A 7076-nucleotide genomic window follows, 5' to 3' on the forward strand; every position below is an offset into this window, starting at 1 on the left:
GTCCTGACACAGAGCACAGCTGGACAGCTGCTCGTCCACAGGAACACCACTCTTCCTCTTCCCTCTGTGGAACACATCCTTTATAACACTTCAGAGGGGCTGATTCTCACCAAAGGTACAACAAGGGGGCACATTCTAGTTTGATCTTTAAAAAAAATCTATATAATATATACCCTTGTGATCAGGTATAGCTTACAATTCACATGATCATAAAACCAGAGAGCATCCTGTCTGGATTCATCACCCAGAGGAGCACATGCTGTATTAACCTGGTACACTATAAACCCAACTTGCATAGAATCTGCTGTGAATTAATATAAATAAACATATGGAAAGGATGCCTAAATAACAACAAAATGATACTGATTTGTAAAAAGCCTGAGTTAATGCTTTGTCAGGTCTGTCTCCAACACAATAAGCATAAAAACATTTAAAAACAATTTTTTTTGAAGAGACCAGTTTGATTAAAGCTAGGCTAACATTAGCTGCTCCATCAGCACTCATAATAACTTAATGAAGTCATAAGTACAGCAGTGACTATATTGTTAGCACCACATACAGTCTCTGGTTTAAACAGGTACTTTAATAACCCTGATTTAGTGGGAATGCTGATAACAGCATTCCCACTAAATGTTACGCTACGGACAAAAAGTTTATTATTCCGCCGGCTTATTTTGGCCCTCTTCTCCTCCCACATTCCACATCGCAGAAACTCCGTTCAAACATCAAAACGTTCAGCTCGGTCGGGAATCGATGGCTATCACTTTTCTCATTCATAACTTTCATAATTCCAGAGATACATCCCATAATACATCCCATTTTTAACCATTGAAGTCAATGGAGAAATTCTTCAGACTTCAACAAATCTTCATGTGACTTCAACTGCTAACTGTTCATTCATACTTTCACTCAGAAACCTCATTCCAACTTTAAAATGTTACACATCTTTCTGACATTATTCGTGTAACACAACTTTTAAATCTGATTCTTACTTTTAGAGATATTAAACATTGTTCAGACCTTGGTAAAGAGGCTTTCTTCAGATTTTAACATTAACTAGAGTGCGTGATGTCACAGCTAGAGTGGAGGAAATCTTGAAATTTGCCTTCATATTTGTTTTTAAAACTGCCGTAATTCCCAAACCCTACATTCCTGAGACATAATTTTTCATGAGTAACGTAGGAAAACATCTCATAGCTTGAAAAATGACAAATAATTAAGCAAAATAATTAAACAAAATGGCTCTTGAGGGCATGAAGTGACAAAAACGTTCAACATGCCTCAATTAAAGCCCATTGTAATTTCAGGCTGGGGGGGTGTCATCAAATGCCGTTGCCATGGCGACAGACCACTCGCCATGAAACACGATGACGCTGTAAGTCCAATGGACACGGTCCGATCGTCCCCCAAACTTTGCTTGTATATCACCGGTCCAGCCCTCAACAGCTCTACGTCAATTATCGGGTTTCATCATATGCCGTTTCCATGGAAACGCATCCCTCGTCATAAAACATGATGTCGCTATAACTCCTATGAAAATGTTCAAAATGTGCTCAAACTTCACATGTGTGCTAACAGTCCAGCCGTGAAGACATCTACGGGACATGCCGTTGCCATGGCGACACAATGCTCACCGTGAAACACGGTTTTCTCATAACTTCAGTGAAAATGCTCCAAACGGCCCAAAACTTCACAGGTTTGGTAACGATGCAGCCATCAACACATCTAAGCGTATTATGGGATGTCATCAAATGCCGTTGGCATGGCAACAGATCATTCGCCATCAAGTTAGTTCAAAAGTTTGGAGTTCAAATATTCTGCTGCTTTTCCAAGCCTTTTTACTTTCTTTTCTTCTCTCATCACACATTCAAGCCCCCAGTGTTCATGTATCATTTCAATTTAAATTATTCACTTTCTTCTTACACATTACATTTCGGCATAGCAGTTTAGCGTCAGCTTTTCAGCATAAAGCATTCCCACTTGCAATTTCTTCAGGAATTGCATTCTCTAGTTTAATATGAGCTGCTGGAGAGCTCTGTTCTCCTCTCTGATTCCCCTCAGACCGTCAGAGACCACAGGAGCACCATCTCAACACTGAAAGGTTTTTGTAACAGAGCGTCACAAACTTTACACTCAAGATGAAATGTTTCACGCTGCACGAATACGCAGGTGACATGAATTTAACATCTTCACTTCCTTCGTGTTGCCAGGCATTGATCTGGGTCTTTGTATTGACTCTACATGTGATTTCACAAAACTCTGTTGTATCTGCTAACGCTAAACACAACCAGCTCACCAGGTTATCACTATTATTAATAAACATCTTAAAAAGACATATCATAGACATGCCCAATTTGGTAAATAATGTTTTGGACAATATATTTAGTTTTTAAATCAGAATTCATCAACATTTTTGCTATTTAAAACCATTTTATACACAGATACAATGATAATATAATTGCATATTGAAATATCCTTAGATAATGTTAGCTTACTCTGCTGCGTTTTCCCTTTACAAACTGCTCACATGATTTCATTAAAGAACAGTTTGATATATTAGATTACATCAAAACTGGATCCTCTTCAGTTTACAGCGGAAACTCTTACTTTGTGTCTGAGGGTCCAGGTTCATTACTGAAGTCTAGAGGTTCCCACATAGACCTGTCACTCTTCAGAGAACACATGGAGACCGTAGACCCTGCTCTCTGTCTGTGGAAACAACACATGTTTAAACATCATTAGTTCATTTAAAGAGCAGCTTTTGATCTATGACTGTTCACCTTATGAAAGATTTTTAGAGTCGTGATTGTGGGTTTCTGTTGTTCAAATTCATTCGAATGTGAAACGTTTTACATATTTGTATTTTATTTGCTTAATTTAACACAAAGTCCAACATGGAGAGTGTGAGGATGATTTCACTAGTAGATTATTTACTATCTCTGATGATGACAAGAAGCAAGAGATCAATTACACTTTGTTAATGTACTCTACTGGGTTTCATTAAACAGTTTAGATTATCAGATACCAACAAACTGAATCCTTTTCAGGTCAGTTTACAGTGGAAACTCTTACTTTGTGTCTGAGGGTCCAGGTTCATTACTGAAGCGTGGAGGTTCAAACATAGACCGGTCACTCTTCAGAGACAGACCGCTGGAGACTGAAGATTTGTCCTCTTCCTCATCTTTGAAATCACTCATCTTCTCCAGTCTGACACACACACACACACACACACACACACACACACACACACACACACACACACACACACACACACACACACACACACACACACACAAACACACACACACACACACACAAAATACATCAAATCAGTCAGACTTCAGGCCGCTCTCCATTTTGTCTGCACTGGGCTGTCACATGTTATGTAACTCTGACGAATCAGAAAACAGGAAATAATACAAGTGTACAACACTTGCAGAAGTCTCATTGGACTCTAGGACGCAGATTTTTAACCAAGTTATTTTCTGACATCCAGTAAAACAGAGTAAATAATGAATGTGTTACAAAGCAGATCCTGGTGTTAACACTCACCCTGTTGTCGTCCTCCTGCTCCGAGCTGTAAAATGGCGTCTGGCAGTCTGACTTCATACTTTCACCTTCCTGTTTCATAACCAGCCTCACCAGCTGAAGCAGTTCACACACAGGGACTTTGTTCAGTGAGATAGAAAAAGACATGCAGCTAAAAACAAGCTCAACAAAGTTATCAAAAGGACACAAGATCCACACATCAGCGTTCATAGGATATCATTCAATCTGCTTTATATAACAAACAATGAACAGCGACTTAAATAAAAACACAAGGCTAAATTTAACTAATTTACAAGATGTGCCAAAATCAGGGCTGAAATAGAGATTTCACCTCTAGCAAGGTGGAAGGGGGAAAAGTGTTTTAGTTTTTCTCGATTGCTAACACACATTTCTTTTTAAATTGCTCAGTTTCTCAGAACACTAAAAACAATTCACAAAACCACACACCCTAAACCCTAACCCTAGCTGGAGGGAGAGGACGTGGACAAATAAGAGTATGAAATGAAATGTTATCAACCATGGTTTGACGATGAGAGAGGCTGGACAGAGGGTTCAGCCTAATCTAAGCCGATGTACTGTCACCTCTGTAATCCGGACACTTAGACTCTGCATAACTCATGATATATCAGTGCTTATATCTGTTGTGTGAAAAGTATTTACTTCATTACTGTAATTGAATTGTTGGCATGTTGCATACTATAACTGTACACAAATCCTGCACAATGTACTGTGGTAGACTTACTTTTATGCAACACAGACACTGACCAACCCCTATGTCTTTGTTGTTTATCTGAAGGACTGAGAAACAAAGAGGTGCAGGTGGAAAGCTAAGGATTTTCAATGAGGCACAGGAAGCAGCAGTTACAAACTGGGTTTTGGCAAACAATGCCATCACACTTAGAGAGATCCGAAGCATAGTAACTATGTGGTGAGATGCATGTTGCACAATGTTATTTTTGAATAAAATGTGATTTTTTTCAACAACTCATTTGTATTTCTTCATTTACTGTATTTCTGTAAACTCAAGCAATCTTTCTCTGCAGAAACCTCTATGTACAGAGCATAGCCCATAACAGATGAAAGTGCTTTAGAGTATGCTCAGCAGTGTGTAGTTGGGTGGTCAAACCATCTAGTATTATGAATGAAGTGTGTTATATTTGGTGCAAAAGTTTGCATTTGGTAAGTGTTTATGTGGTTTTCAGTGCAGTTCTTCACTTAGCAGGAGACATGAGGTGTTTTGCACTTTGGGTGTGTGGTTTTGTGAATTGTGTTTAGTGTTCTGAGAAACTGAGCAATTTAAAAAAAAATGTGTGTTAGCAATCGAGAAAAACTGTAATACTTTTTTTTGCATGTAACATTATGTAAAATTAAGCTGTCTGTGGCTCTTTTCTGCTGTAACAATGTACATGTCCCCTCTGTGGGACTAATAAAGGTGTTCTGATTCTGAACTACGATGCTCAGCAGCTCGCTTGACAGAACTTAGACGCTGGTATCAGTTTGGTTTCCCACCAATCACGGGAGTATTGTGTATAGAAAGTGTTGAGTTATATTTCTCGCACTACCTTACATCCATGAAGGCAACATGACAGAGGGAGGGCTGTCACTCAGGATGCCAAACTACTCTTTGGCAAGCCCCGCCCCCCCAAGCAACATCAAGTTTGAAGGTGGAAAAAACTGTGAAACCTGAAAAAAATAATTGTTTTGAATCTGAAAATGTAAAATCTGCAACTGAAAAAAAGAAGGATTCAAATATCAAAATATGTAAAAGGAGTGGAGCTGTCTTTTTATGAAAAGTAATTAAGCTCGCTCCGACTTCTTTCTCTTTTTTTTTTTATCAAAAACAGCTAACTATTCAGTCAGATAGCAATTTATTATAAAAGTAAAGCAAGTACAATTTCAAGCACTTTATCCAAAATTCAAGCACTTTTCAAACCTTGAAAAACACCACATGAAATTTCAAGCATTTTCAAGGATTTCCAGCACCCGTACGAACCCTGTATTTTTTAATAAGCCGTTTCTACCTCATGATTTACTGGATAGAAAATATTGATACTTTTTTTGAATAATGCAACAGATCTGTTGTTTCTCCCTAAATTGTCAGCACTTGGTGTCTACAGGAAAAACACTTTATCCTCACCGTTTCTGTACAGTAGAATATGGACATGGACCCGGTACAAGCATCAGGTTTGTAAAACTAAAATGTCTTTAGGCTATTCCTTAAAGTGGACCTATCATGCTATATTTGAATAATATAGTGTAGGACCATACCTATATAAGGCATATTTATACTTTTTTTTTTTCAAAATACCAAACAGATCATGCATTTTAGCCATGCCTCATTTCGCTCTATAGAGTGGCGAAGTCCCTCCCCTTCCGGTGGACCTCCATGGGACCTTATTTCGGAAAAATTATGTATTGAAGTCAATGGAGAGAGAAAGATTATCTTTCGATCCCGTTTGAATTGTGCCACGAATTACACATATGATGTTTGTCAATTTAAAAGATAATTTTGCAAGTCAAAAAAAAAAATATGTGTCGTAAAACTGTGAAGTAACACATTTGTTTGTGTGAAACGCTCAATGAACTACATCTCTAGTCAACAACACACGTCACCAAGATGGCAGTCACTACTGTCTTGTCAACAAAACGATTGACTACCCTCACTATCACCACAATGAAACACGTCCTGAAGAATGTCATGCAAAGCTGCCAGCCTGCCTTCCTTTGATTCTCTCTGAACTGCCTGGTCGTTTTAATGTTTAATGTCAACCATTTGTGCAGATAGCATGAAGTAGAGAAGATCGCTAGCGTTAGCGTTAGCATTTCTCCCCCGGGCTTAAATTGTGTATTATAGAATGATCACACCGGTAACAGTACTCCTCAAAGGGTTCACGAAATATGACTACTACTCTTACTGTTTAACATTTTGGGTTACTTAATGTTACTTCATGTTAAGGCTAATAAAAATGACAAGGCTGTAATGCTAACTAACGTGCTAGCTACTAGCTAGCATGATCCAGAGTACTCCTGGTCCTTTCATCAGACGGGAAGCGAAAGAACGAGCAAGACCCATTGCTGGTATGATAACAACCTGGTACTAAGCACACAGGCATCTTGTTAAAGTTATCTTATCTTAGCCAGCGCCATAGAGATAGATTATATCTATATAGCGCTGATCTTAGATCTCAGTGGAGGAAAACAATTGTGACATCACTTACGCGACTCTGGGATTTGTAGTCTTTCTAGTTACGTATTTTTCATAGTCTTATATTTCAACAGTTTTACGACAAACTGTGACTTTTTTTGACATGGAAATTATTTTTTAAGATTGACAAACATCATGTGTGTAATTCATGGCACAATTCAAACGGGATCGAAAGATAAGTTTTCTCTCTCCATTGACTTCAATACATTATTTTTCCGAAATAAGGTCCCATGGGGCGGAAGTAGATGGGCGTGACTTCGCCACTCTATTTGACATTTTTTAGCTCTGTTTTTGCAAGGGTAGATTGAGTGAGAACAGCACC

General features: G+C 38.5%; 1 long non-coding RNA gene across 1 annotated transcript; it reads right to left on the reverse strand.

Moving 5' to 3' along the window:
* Window positions 1–27: 27 nt before the first annotated feature.
* LOC117483073 lies at window positions 28–3109 on the reverse strand. Its single transcript, XR_004555953.1, has 3 exons — window positions 3073–3109; window positions 2608–2709; window positions 28–64 (listed from the first exon to the last, which is right to left on the reverse strand). It is a non-coding gene; the product is annotated as an uncharacterized LOC117483073 (long non-coding RNA).
* Window positions 3110–7076: the final 3967 nt, after the last annotated feature.

The sequence above is a fragment of the Trematomus bernacchii genome, unplaced genomic scaffold, assembly GCF_902827165.1.
Source record: "Trematomus bernacchii unplaced genomic scaffold, fTreBer1.1, whole genome shotgun sequence".
NCBI lineage: Eukaryota > Metazoa > Chordata > Actinopteri > Perciformes > Nototheniidae > Trematomus > Trematomus bernacchii.